The following is a 13,035-nucleotide window of genomic DNA, read 5'->3' as shown; positions in this document are numbered from 1 at the left end:
ACGGCCATGCGAAAATGGCTCGTAGAAGTGGAGTATGGCATTAGACCATTTGTGTTTATGTATGTATATATGGTTTCATGATGTGACTATGGACTGGAATGGAAGTGTTGGGCAATGATCAGCCCTTGGAATGGTTAAATATGATCATAGGTAGACCTATGTATGACAAAACTCTAGTTGGTCCATGGAAACCACGAAATAGGTAAAGTTACCTTGAAAACAGATGCTGACAGCAGCAGTGGTGTGGATTTGAAAAATCACTAAAATTTGTAGGAATGGAATTAAACGGAGAATAAATTGTGTAAATGAACCTTGATGAATCTACTTTCATATGGAAGAAACGAAATGGTCATATGAGTTGTATGTTAAGAGATATTTAGGTTTTTGTGAAACAGGGCCAGAACGGTTTCTGGATTCCCTGTTCCGACTTTGGAAATTCATTGTAAATTAACCAGAGATAATTAGGAGTCAGGCCATATATATATAGATTCCTCTTTGAGCCTAGTTTCTATAGAAACAAATCTCATCAGTATTGAAGCCCTGTACAGGGAGATATTCAAGTTGTAATGCGCAAAGGTCAGTGTAGTCGACCCCTGTAACATGGGAGACTTTAACTAATAAACTGTACTAATTGGCCTGACCAAAAATTATAGAAAAAATATAGTAGATGGACATATGAGTCTAATTTCAGGGAAAAATTACAAAACTGATTTTAGAGCTTTGGAACTCAAGATATGATTTTTAAGGTGACAGTGATGCAGTAACCAGCTCGTCTGGAAAATTTTTAAATGGACTGTGAAATGATTAAGTTAAGTCTGTGTGCACCTTGTGTTCGACTCCGGTAACGGACTCGGGTACGGGGTGTTACAGTTTTCATGTTAACACCTTTCACAAAAGTTGTTTATAAGACACCCAAGACTCATTTTCTTCCGTAAAAACTCAGCAAACATTACAAATCCTTGCATGGCAAAATCCTACACTCTTGATCATTTTGCAAAATAGTACCCTCATTTGAAAGCTCATGCTTCAAGGGTCTCAAGAATGTAAAAATCATCAAGAAAACTATCAAAATCACTTAATTGTGAGGATTACAAGTTGTTTAAAATTTTAAGCTTTCAAACCCCCTTCAATGGCTGATTTTCGGTGGAGAAAGACGATGAAAGAAGGGATGATATCATCTTTCCTTTATTTACTCTTATTTTAGTCAAAATAAGCCACCTAACTTACCAAACTTTAAAAATTTGACCACCTTTGTCTCCTATGGCCGGCCATGCCTCCCTAAAGGGTCTAATTGCCCTTTAAAGACCCCCAATTTAGGTTCTCTGGCTATTTGACATTTTAGCTATCAATTTAGTTTTGTATTTTATGCGATTTAGTCTTTTTTCTCAATTAAGCTCACAACGCTAAAATTACTTCACCAAATTTTTCATTCACTCTTAAAAGCATGTTATAATATCAAAATTATAATAAAACAAATTCTCTAACTTTAGTTTGTGGTCCCAAGACCACTATTCTGACTAAGCCCAAAATCAAGCTATTACAACACTCCTGTGTGTCTAGGCCGTGTCAAAACTGTAGGGTATACTGACTTCAAATCGAAGGGTACCCCAAGGGACGCATGACCGTGTAATCTGACTGTGTGTCCCACACGACTGAGACACACGCCTGTGTCTCTGCCCATGTGGACAAAAATTGGCCATTTGCAAAGTCAATTTGCCACCATTTTCTCATGAACACTTAGCAACCAAAATGCACCATTTCAATATATCATTAGGCAACCAAAAACATGCCAATTCATACTCATATCATGCTATCAATTCACAGCTATTTCAACTATTTAATTCCATATTCAAAACATTTCCAATCACTATACCAAAACCATCACAATTTAGCATTACTCAACATTGATAACTAACTAAAACAATGCCCATTTAACTATATCCACCACTATGGAAAACAAACCAAAACGTGCCAACATATAGAGGCATTATTTGCATCACATATATCACTTATCAAGCACTTAAATTAAGCCAATTTAAATGGCTAATACATATCAACATTTACGACATTAACAAGCCAAATCACATGGCTAACATCATAGTTCAAAACGAACCAAAATGACACTAGCCTATACATGCCATATACCATATATACAAGCTTCAAATGTACTACCAACAAATGATCGATAATGTGACGATGCTCCTAACGATCCTCGAGTAAAACATAGACAAATATCACATAGTAAGCTTCATAGCTTAGTAAGTTCGTAGTTGAGCAATTCAATTCATCAAATAAATATAATTCAATCATATACACATTACCAAAACAACATCACATTAACACAAACCTTCCTATCATCTCTCAAAACACGATTCATTATAATCTCATTAATCTTTCTCAATGTAATGCTCAAATAGGTTTTGTACGTACCTATGCCACCTCGTACTAATCTCTTTACGTACCTATGCCACCTCGTACTAATCTCTTTCTCAAACAAGTCATTCTTCTATCTGTTGAACCATTAGAAATAGAAATTGGACACTCACGAATCAAAATTGATAAGTACCTATACCATGGCTCGTAGCCAAATCAAGGTAACTCCTCTCAAAATACCTATATCTTCGCTCGTAGCCAAATCAAGGTATTATTCACACCTGAAGTGCCGATATCATGGCCTGAATCCAATGCATTAACTTAATGACATTACATTAACATTATCACTGCACTTAAATTTTAACCAAGAAGTTTTGCTTGTCGATTTCAACGTCGAACACTTTCGTATAGTTGTATTAACAATTAAAAAATTATCCACAATCTCATAAGCACATTTTATGCAATATCAAAGTATATAACTTTCATTTATAATGAAATTAACACCAACAAACTTACCTCTGTCGTAGAAATAACGAAACTAGCCGATTAATTGAGTACTTTGTTCTTGCCTCGATCTAAGTCTGAGTTCCTCTTTTCTTGATCTATATGTATTCAAAATTAACTCATTTAATCACCTATTCATTCAATTTCATCCAAAATATACATTTGGGTATTTTTGCACTTTAGCCCTTCTTTCACATCTATTCAATTTAGTCCATTTTCACAAATACATCAACTCACGCAATTCAATTTAATACATGCTTGGCTGAATTACCAAAGTACCCCTTTCAGCCCATATTTATTGTTTATTCGCACATTTAACTACACATTTTCACATTTTTACAATTTAATCCCTAATTGACAATTTATTTCAAAAATCACTTAACAAAACTTTAAAATCTATCATTAAACTTTCATATTTCATCATCAAACTTCCAAAAGCTCAAACACTTATCAATGGCACTTCACAAAATCATCAAAAATTTTAGAAATTAGGTTACGAGTTAGCTAGTACTCAAAGAAACGATCACAAAAACGATCACAAAAACGTAGAAATCATTAAAAATGGATTAAAAACCATACCTCAATCAAGCTTGAACATGGCCGAACCCTAGTTGGTTCATAACTATGTTTTTCTTTGCTACATTTGGTGGTGAAGAAATAAAATGATGATGGAATTTTGCACATTTAATGTTTTTTAATTCACATTAACTAAAGTACAAAAATATCCTTAATTAATAACCTTTAACACTTTGTAATTCATGTCTATGAAAGTCCATTAACATTAATCATGGCATATTCACATCATAAGGACCTCACATTAATTCACCAACTCAAAAAAGCACTTAAAAAATTAACAGGTAACTATTACATTTAATGCGATTAGGTCATTTTATCAAAATTAAGCATCCAAATGATCAAATTAAAATATGAAACTTTCACAAATGCTTAATTTCATGTCATAAAAATTAAAAATAATATTAAAATAATTTTCCAACCTCAAATTTGTGGTCTCAAAACCACTATTCTGATTTAGCTAAAACCGGGCTGTTACAATTCCTAACAGTTAAAGTGTGTTTTTCATATAGCAAATGGATCCCGAATGAGTATTAGCTGATAATGTAGAAAGTAATGCACCTGCTCCCACTCAAGGGGCAGCACCAGCTTATTCTAGGCCTATTTCTAGTAGTCAGGGAGGAGAGGCTAAGCAAGCCTTCTTCCAAATAATGACTGAGTGGTTCACGAAATTCGTACGAACGAATCTAGCTGCTCAACAACCTCCACCCCCACCTGTTCCTCAACAAATCCCAATTGTGCCACAAGTAATAGATCCAATCTGATTGAGTAAGCTGCCAGTGGATAAGATTCGTAAGCACGGGGCTGAAGAGTTTCGGGCTACAGTTGATGACAACGCAGAGAGAGCAGAATTCTGGCTCGAGAACATGACCAGAGTATTTGATGAATTATCATGTAATCCGGAGGAATGTATGAAAAGTGTTGTATCATTGTTAAGGGATAATGTATATCATTGGTAGAAAACTGTAACACCCCTTACCCGTATCCGTCACCGGAACAGGGTATGAGGTATTAACAAATTATAGTATATACTATTAAACAAAACCCAACAAAAATATGGCGTGCAATTTGATCATTATAACATATGCCATTAACAATACAAACCAACTTCAAAGGCTTCGTACAAAATGATTAGTTTGATACTATAAGTAGTAATTTGAACCTAGACAATTATGACACGTAAAAAAATAACTAAGTCTGCTATACATGCCATATTTCAAAATGTTGAGTTCAGATACCAAGAGTATTGATAGTGCGGGCGAATCTTCCACGATTTCTGACTCTTGTGCTAGCTGGACGACACTATAAGACAAAGGAGAGAAAAGAAAGTAAGCTTATAGCTTAGTAAGTAAGTATATAAATAACAAATAAGAAATCTAATATGTTTACAACATAACTCAATTATATCATATTTTAAATTTTATTGTTTACTCCAATTTGATCAAGCTGTCCCTCCTGCGTCATGATCACTAAATAAATTATAACTCAAGTTACGAAACTCAAAATTCAAATCCGTAAAATTTCCCTGAATCTAGACTCATAAAAATTCTTACTAATGTTTTTCTAGAATTTTTGGTTCAGCCAATTAGTACAGTTTATTAGTTAAAGTTTCCCCTATTACACAGCTCAACTGATCTGACCTCTGTTCATTACGAATTGAATTTCTCTCAGTACAAAATTCAAATAACCATGAAACATGTTTCATTTAAAACTATACTCAATAAGGAATTTAGGAATATAAACTATATTTCTTAATTTGTTTTTTAGAATTTTTAATGATTTTTCAAATTTGAAACAGGGGATTACATAGTCATCCTGAGCAAGTCTCACACAATTGTAAACATCTCAAAATATAGAATTTCTTTGCTTTCTCTGTTTCTTTTATATGAAAATAGACTTATTAAGCTTTAATTTCACATCTCATTCAACCTCTAATTAAATTTCTTCAATTTTTGGTGAATTTTAAAAATCACGTCACTGCTACTGTCCAAAACAGTTTTAATGCTAATTTCATTCTTTCACACATTCTTGATACTAACCTCATTTTAACTTACATATATATTTACTACAAATCATTTTCATCACATTTCATACATCACAAGTGTAGGTCTATGACTACAATGTCACCACAAAACCATCCCGTTGAACAATTCGGAATAATCCTCGATACTTGATAGTTTCAAAGACACACCCCACCATCATATCTCATTTAATTCGGCTCTCTTGTACACATGGTGAACACTTAGTACCACTCATGCGACCTAGTCGATTTATCTTGTAGCTCTCTTGTCTACATGGTGTCCTTCACTTGGAATCACTCATGCGACCTAGCTACATTTATCTCTCACGTAGCTCTCTTGTCTACATGGGATACATCCCGTATCACACATGTGACCTAGCTACTATATAGTATCTCGTACCCTTCTTGTACACATGATGTGCACTTGGCACCATACATGTGACCTAGCTACGCTCCCTCTATTTTGTTTGATTTTTCCGAATGTTCAACCGGGATCTCTCTCTCTATTATTTATTTCCATTCTTTCAATAGTCGATTTATACTTCAACATCAGCTAATATATATATAATAGGCTGAAATATAAAAATGTAAATGAAATTAATGTATTATTTACATACAAACTTACCTCGGCGCAAAATATGGGAATTTTGCAATTTAGTCCAAAACTTTCTCCTTTCCCCGTTCGAGGTCGATTCCACGCCTTTCTTGATCTATAACAACATATTTAGCTCATTTAACACTCAAACTATTGATTTTAATCCAAAAATCACATTATACAAAAATTACATTTTTGCCCCTTAACTTTTACAAAATTATGATTTTTCCCCAAGGCTCGAAAATTTAATTTCAGCCCTTATTCTTATGTTTAATGACCTACTGATCATTTTTCTCTTCTATGGCAACATTAAATTCTCACTCTAACACATAGTTATGAGCAGTGAGGTATTTTTATCGATTATCTTGGTTTTGCTCGTTTTAGTTAAAAATCGCTTAGAAAAGATCGTTCCCTAACTTCAAACATTCATATTCTACCATCAAACAACAAAATACATGCCTATCATTCATGGGTAAATTTTAAACATAAACCCTAATTGAACTAATGGTAGAAATAAGTAAACCAGAAGCTACGAGGATTTCAAAAATGTGAAGAACATTAAAAATGGGGCTTGCATTCACTTACTATGAAGCTTGAAAGTTGAAGAAACCCTAGCTATGGAGGAGAGAAATTTTTGGCAGCAACTAATGAAGATGATAACCAATTTTGTGTTATTTTTCCCATTTTATTTCATTTAATATGCAAATGACCAAAATGCCCTTACTACTAAACTTTCAAAAAAATTCCCTCCATGTCCAACTTTTGTCCATAACTTAAGAATGGGTCAAATTGCTATTTAAGACCTCCTAATTAATATCCCAAAGCAATTTCATACTAAAAACTTCTAAAACATGAGTTTTACAATTTATTCGATTTAGTCCCTATTCTCAACTTAAGCGCGAAATACACAGAATTTCATCACGAAATTTTCATGAAATCATGAAATCATATCATAAACCCCAAAATAATTATAAAACAATTATTTCTATCTCGAATTTGTGGTCACGAAACCACTATTCCGATTAGGCCCTAATTCGGGTTGTCACAAAAACATTGACATCAGTGGTTCCCAGAGAACGAATTACCTGGGAATTTTTTCAATTCGAGTTCCGGAAGAAATATATAAGCCAATTATTTCTTGATCAGAAACATAAAGAGTTTTTGGAATTGAAATAGGTCTGAATGACTGTTACTAAGTACAAAAGAGAATTCGTACGATTAAGCAAATATGCCCAAGAATAGGTGTCTACTGAGGAGATCATGTGTAAAAGATTTGTTGATGGATTGAATGAAGATATAAAGCTGTTAGTTGGGATACTTGAATTGAAAGAATTTGTAGTACTGGTTGAAAGGGCTTGTGAAGCCGAGGATCTCAGCAAAGAAAAGGGAAAAGTTGATTCAGAGGTAAGGGATTCGAGGAAGAAATTGATGAATAAATCTTATCATTCTTCGTTAATGAAATCTAGAGATTATTTTAACCGATTGACAGCTTCAACGATATATCAGAATAGAGATCGTGGGAAGCAATACACCAACCTTAAAGCTCAAGCCACATCAGTATCAAGTGCTGGCAATGTAAAAGATACTAAACCTAAGTGTCAACAGTGTGGAAGACGGCATTTTGGATATTGTTGGGTGAAAAATAATAACAGAGCTTGTTACGGTTGTGGCTCATGAGATCATTTTATTAAAGATTGCCTAGAGTTAGCTGAAAAAGATATTACTTAGAACACAAGGTTGAGTAACACTACAGTTAGAGGTAGACCACCTAGAAACACGGGAAATGTGAGTGGTGGTAGAGGTGACACGAGACACTACTACGAGATCTGATGCCCGAGCACCTGCACGAGCCTACGCTATTCGCACTCGCGAAGAAGCGTCATCTCCAAACATCATTGCCAGTACTTTTACACTCTATGATACTAAAGTTATTGCATTGATAGATCCAGGGTCAACTCATTCATATGTATGTGTGAATTTAGTATCCAGTAAGACTTTGCTTGTAGAGTCTACTAATTTTGTAATTAGAGTATCAAACCCCTTAGGCAAGTGTGTGTTGGTTGATAAAGTGTGTAAGAGCTGCTCATTGATGATTTGGTATAATTGTTTTCTGGCTAATTTGATGTTGTTACCATTTGACGAATTTGATATAATCCTGGGTATGGATTGGTTAACGTTGCATGATGCTGTGGTGAATTGCAAAAGAAAAGATGATAGATTTGAGATGTCAGAATAATGATATTATTCGAATTGAATAAGATGATATGAATGGTTTTTTAGTAGTTATTTCTTCGATGTTAGCTCAAAAATATGTGAGAAAGGGTTGTGAAGCTTATTTTGCTCATGTACTTGATACGAAAGCGTTTGAAAAGAAAATTGAATCAGTGCAAGTTGTATGTGAGTATCCAGATGTATTTCCTGAAGAGTTACCAGGTTTACCACCGATTCGAGAGGTTGAATTTGGCATTGAGTTAATACCGAGAACAACACCGATATCGATAGCTCCGTATAGAATGGCTCCAATAGAGTTAAAGGAATTGAAAGCTCAGTTGCAAGAATTGACGGATAGAGTTTTCGCAAGACCGAGTTTCTCGCCTTGGGTTGCTCCTGTATTGTTTGTGAAAAAGAAAGATGGCACGATGAGAATATGTATTGATTATAGACAGTTGAATAAAGTGGCAATCACGAATAAGTACCCTTTATTGCAGATTGATGATTTGTTTGAGCAATTGAAAAGAGCTACTGTGTTTTCAAAGATAGATATGAGATCGAGCTATTACTAGTTGCGAGTTAGAGATTCTGATGTGCTAAAGACTGCATTTAAAATGAGGTATGGTCATTATCAGTTTTTAGTTATGCCTTTTGGAATAACGAATGCACCTGCTATCTTTATGGACTTGATGAATTGAATTTTCAGACCGTACCTAGATCGATTTGTTATGGTGTTCATAGATGATATTTTGATCTATTCGAGAGATGAAATTAAGCATGTCGTGCATTTGAGAATTGTGTTACGGACTCTGCGTGATAAACAATATGTAAAGTTCAGTGAATGTGAATTTTGGTTCTGCAAAGTTGGTTTTCTAGGGCATATTGTGCTAGCATCAGGTATCCGAGTCGATCCAAGCAAGATTTTTGCAATAATGGATTGGAAGCCTCAGAGAAATGTATCTGAAGTTCACAGTTTTCTGGGACTAGCTAGTTATTATAAACAATTCGTGAAAGGATTTTCAATGATTGTGACTCCTTTAATGAGATTGCTATATAAAGATGTAAAGTTTGAGATGTCAAATAAATGTCAAAAAAAATTTGATCAGCTAAAAGTTCTTTTGATTGAAGCTCTCGTGTTAGTACAGCCTGAATCGGGTAAAGAATTTGTGATTTATAGTGATGCATCGTTGAATGTTCTAGGTTGCATTTTGGTGCAAGAAGGTAAAGTTATAGCTTATGCCTCGAGATAATCAAAGTAGCATGAAAAGAATTACCCGAGACAATTAAAGCTGCAATTGTGTTCGCGTTAAAAATTTGGCGTCATTATCTGTTCAATGAGAAATGTGATGTTTATTCTGATCACAAGACTTTGAAATATCTGATGACTCAGAAAGATTTGAATTTGCAACAGGGGAGATGGCTAGAATTGCTAAAAGACTATGAATTAGTGATTGATTACCATCCGGGAAAAGCTAATGTTGTTGCTGACGCATTAGGCCAAAAATCTTTGTATGCTCTACGTGCAATGAATACTCAGTTGGCTTTATCTGATAGCGGCTTGATTGTAGCTGAGTTGAAAGCGAGAATTGTTTTTATAGCAGATTTGTGAAGCTTAGAAAGTTGATAATGAAATGCTAGCTAAACGAACTCAATGTGATTCGAATCCTGATTCAGAGTTCCAAGTTGATTTAGTTGACTGTTTAAGATTTAGAGATCGAATATGTGTTCCAAGAAATTCAGAGTTAATTCAGATGATTTTGAGTGAAGTACATAGTAGTCGTTTGTCTGTTCATCTGGGAAGCACGAAAATGTATAATGACTTGAAACAACTTTATTGGTGGCGTGGCATGAAACGGGATATCTCAGAGTTTGTTTCTAAATGTCTGATTTGTCAGCAAGTTAAAGCTGAGCATTAAGTTCCGTCTGGTTTATTACCGCGATTATGATTCCTGAGTTGAAATGGGATAGAGTAATTATGGATTTTGTTTCGGGTTTACCCCTATCTCCAAGTAAGAAAGATGCAATCTAGGTCATTGTTGATCGATTGACAAAATTAGCTCATTTCATTCCTGTGCGTACAGATAATTAGGTTCAGTCCATTTTTCTCGGTTTTTAATGATTTTTACATTTTTGTGATCGTTGTTTTGAGTACTAGCTAGCCCATGTTGAGTTGCAATTGATGAATTCTTGAGCTTTTGAATGATTTTTGATGAATTATGAAAGATTGATGATAGATATTAAAGTTTTGTTAAGTGGTTTTTGACAAAAATGTCAAATAGGGATTAAATTGTGAAATAAATGAAAGTTTTGGGCTGCTAGAGATCTATAGAGAATTCGAATAAGCATGAGTTTAATTGAATTTTGAGTAATTTGTATTTTTATGAAATAGGGACTAAATTAAATAGATGTGGAACTTTAAGGACTAAAGTGCAAAAATGCCCAAATATGTGTTTGTGGATTAAATTGAATGAATTGGTAATTAAATGGGTTAATTTTGTATACATATAGATCAAGAAAGAAAGAACTCAGATTTAGAAAGGGGAAAATCGAAGGTTATCAAGTAATCGATTCGTTTCATCAATTTCGAGTACGAGGTAAGTTCGTACGTGATAAATGTTGTTACAATTATGTTTTAATGCTTTAATAATGCATAAATTATATATATGTGACTACGATTACGTATGACGATAAATTGACTATGTTGGCACTTGTGTGCGTTTCAAAATAGCTTCGGCTATAAATAGCACTTAGTGTGCTAATTGAAATAGCTTCAGCTATATGAGGTACTAAGTGTGCGATACCAAGATAGCTTCAGTTTAATGTGATGGAACTAAGTGTGCAATATCATTATAGCTTCATCTAATCACTGATGCACTAAGTGTGAGAGTTCTTCGAGCATTGAAAGACTTCCGAATGAATTTATGTGTTGAACAAAGAGATGAGAATGAAATAAATAAATACAAGAAATTTCAGGTATGTGCGATACCTATCTAGTAGTTGATACTATGTGTATAAAGCTTGATAAATTTGTATATACATGTTAAATGATTATGGATTAGAATTGAATGATGATATAAGAACTACTAAGTGTTTATTAATTGATGTTTTGTATATTATGAATTGTTGAGTATTTTTGGTACGAACTTACTACGCTATGAAGCTTACTGTGTTTTATATAGTATCGAAGTTAGCTCGGACATCGGGGATCATAGGGAACCATCATCACACTATCGAATAAACTTGTTGGTACTTTTGAAGCTTTGTATATACATATAGTTTATGGCATGTATAGACTAGTGTTATTTTGTTATATTTTGAGTAATAATATTAGCCATGAGATTTTGGCTTGTAAATGTAGTATGTATAGCCATCTAAGTTGGCTTGAATTATGTGTTTGGTAAGTGTTATATGTGATGTATATAATGCTTTATGAATTGGTTTGGTTTGAGATGATGATATGATAAGTTTTGTGATATGAAATAGGTGATGATGAAATGCATTTAGAACTCATACAAGTTTAATGATTTTGGTATATTTTGGTTATGGAATTGAGTGGTTGAAATGTTGTGTAAAGATGACATAATATGTGTATGAATTAGTTGGTTTTGGTTGCTTATAAATGTCTTGAAATGGTACCATTTAGGTTTATTTGTATGCAAGAGAAAAAGGGTGGCAAATTGGCTTTGCAAATGACCTACTTTTGTCCACACGGACAGAGACACGGGCATGTGTCTTAGCCATGTGTGACACACGGCTATGTTACACGGCCATGTGTCCCCTATAGTTTTGACACGGCCTAGACATACGGGTGTGTCTATTGGCTGTGTGAGGCACACGAGCTGGCACATGGGCGTGTGGCCGGCCGTGTGAGCCAAGTCAGTAACCCCTTTAGATTTCACACAGTCTGGCACATGGGCGTGTCCTCAGCCGTGTGGTACAAGTCAGTATGTATGCCCTATTTTCACACGCCTTGTGACATGGGCGTGTCTGGTGGCCGTGTGAGGTACATGGCCTGTTCACATAGGCGTGTGACCCTATAATTAAAGAAAATTCTTGAAGTTTCTTAAAGTTTGTAAATGTTATCAGTTTAGTCTCGAACCTTATTTAAGCATGTTTTAAGGTCTCGTAGGACCTTATAAGGGACAAAATGATTGAAATGAATGGATTATATTTATGATTGCACAAATGTATGATTTATGTTGTGGTTGATCGTTAATGCCTCATAACCCTATTCCGACGCAGGATACGGGTTAAGGGTGTTACATTGTATTGGTATCAGATCTACGATTTAATCGATTCTAGGAGTAATGTAGCGAGTGAGAGTCGTGCTATACATGCCATATATATAAATTCCAATAGTGTGATGATTCCTATTGTCGAGACCATTTTTTTAAATCGAGTTTGAAATAAAACGGGGTTCGACTTCGAAAAACGAAAACAGGAGCCGCCACCAATATTTTTTGGTGTGATTGGATCACCTTTTAAAACATTTTGTTTAAAAATCATTAGTTTCGATCTACGAAATCAGAAAACGGGTTCGGGAGACGGTTACGTACGAGGAAGGGTTAGCACCCTCGTAACGTCCAAAAATTGGTACCTAATTGATTATTAAAATGTCTTTAATGTCGGAAATTTAAAAAAATTTAAGATGCAATCCTTTTTTAAATATTTTTGACTTTGAAAATTAAGGTTCACTTGTATCAAATGAGTCAAAATATTACATCCAACAAGTTAGGACACAATATTTTTAAGACATTTG

This window comes from Gossypium arboreum, chromosome 9, assembly GCF_025698485.1.
Source record: "Gossypium arboreum isolate Shixiya-1 chromosome 9, ASM2569848v2, whole genome shotgun sequence".
In the NCBI taxonomy this organism is placed as follows: Eukaryota; Viridiplantae; Streptophyta; class Magnoliopsida; order Malvales; family Malvaceae; genus Gossypium; species Gossypium arboreum.
This window is presented reverse-complemented; position numbering follows the sequence as displayed.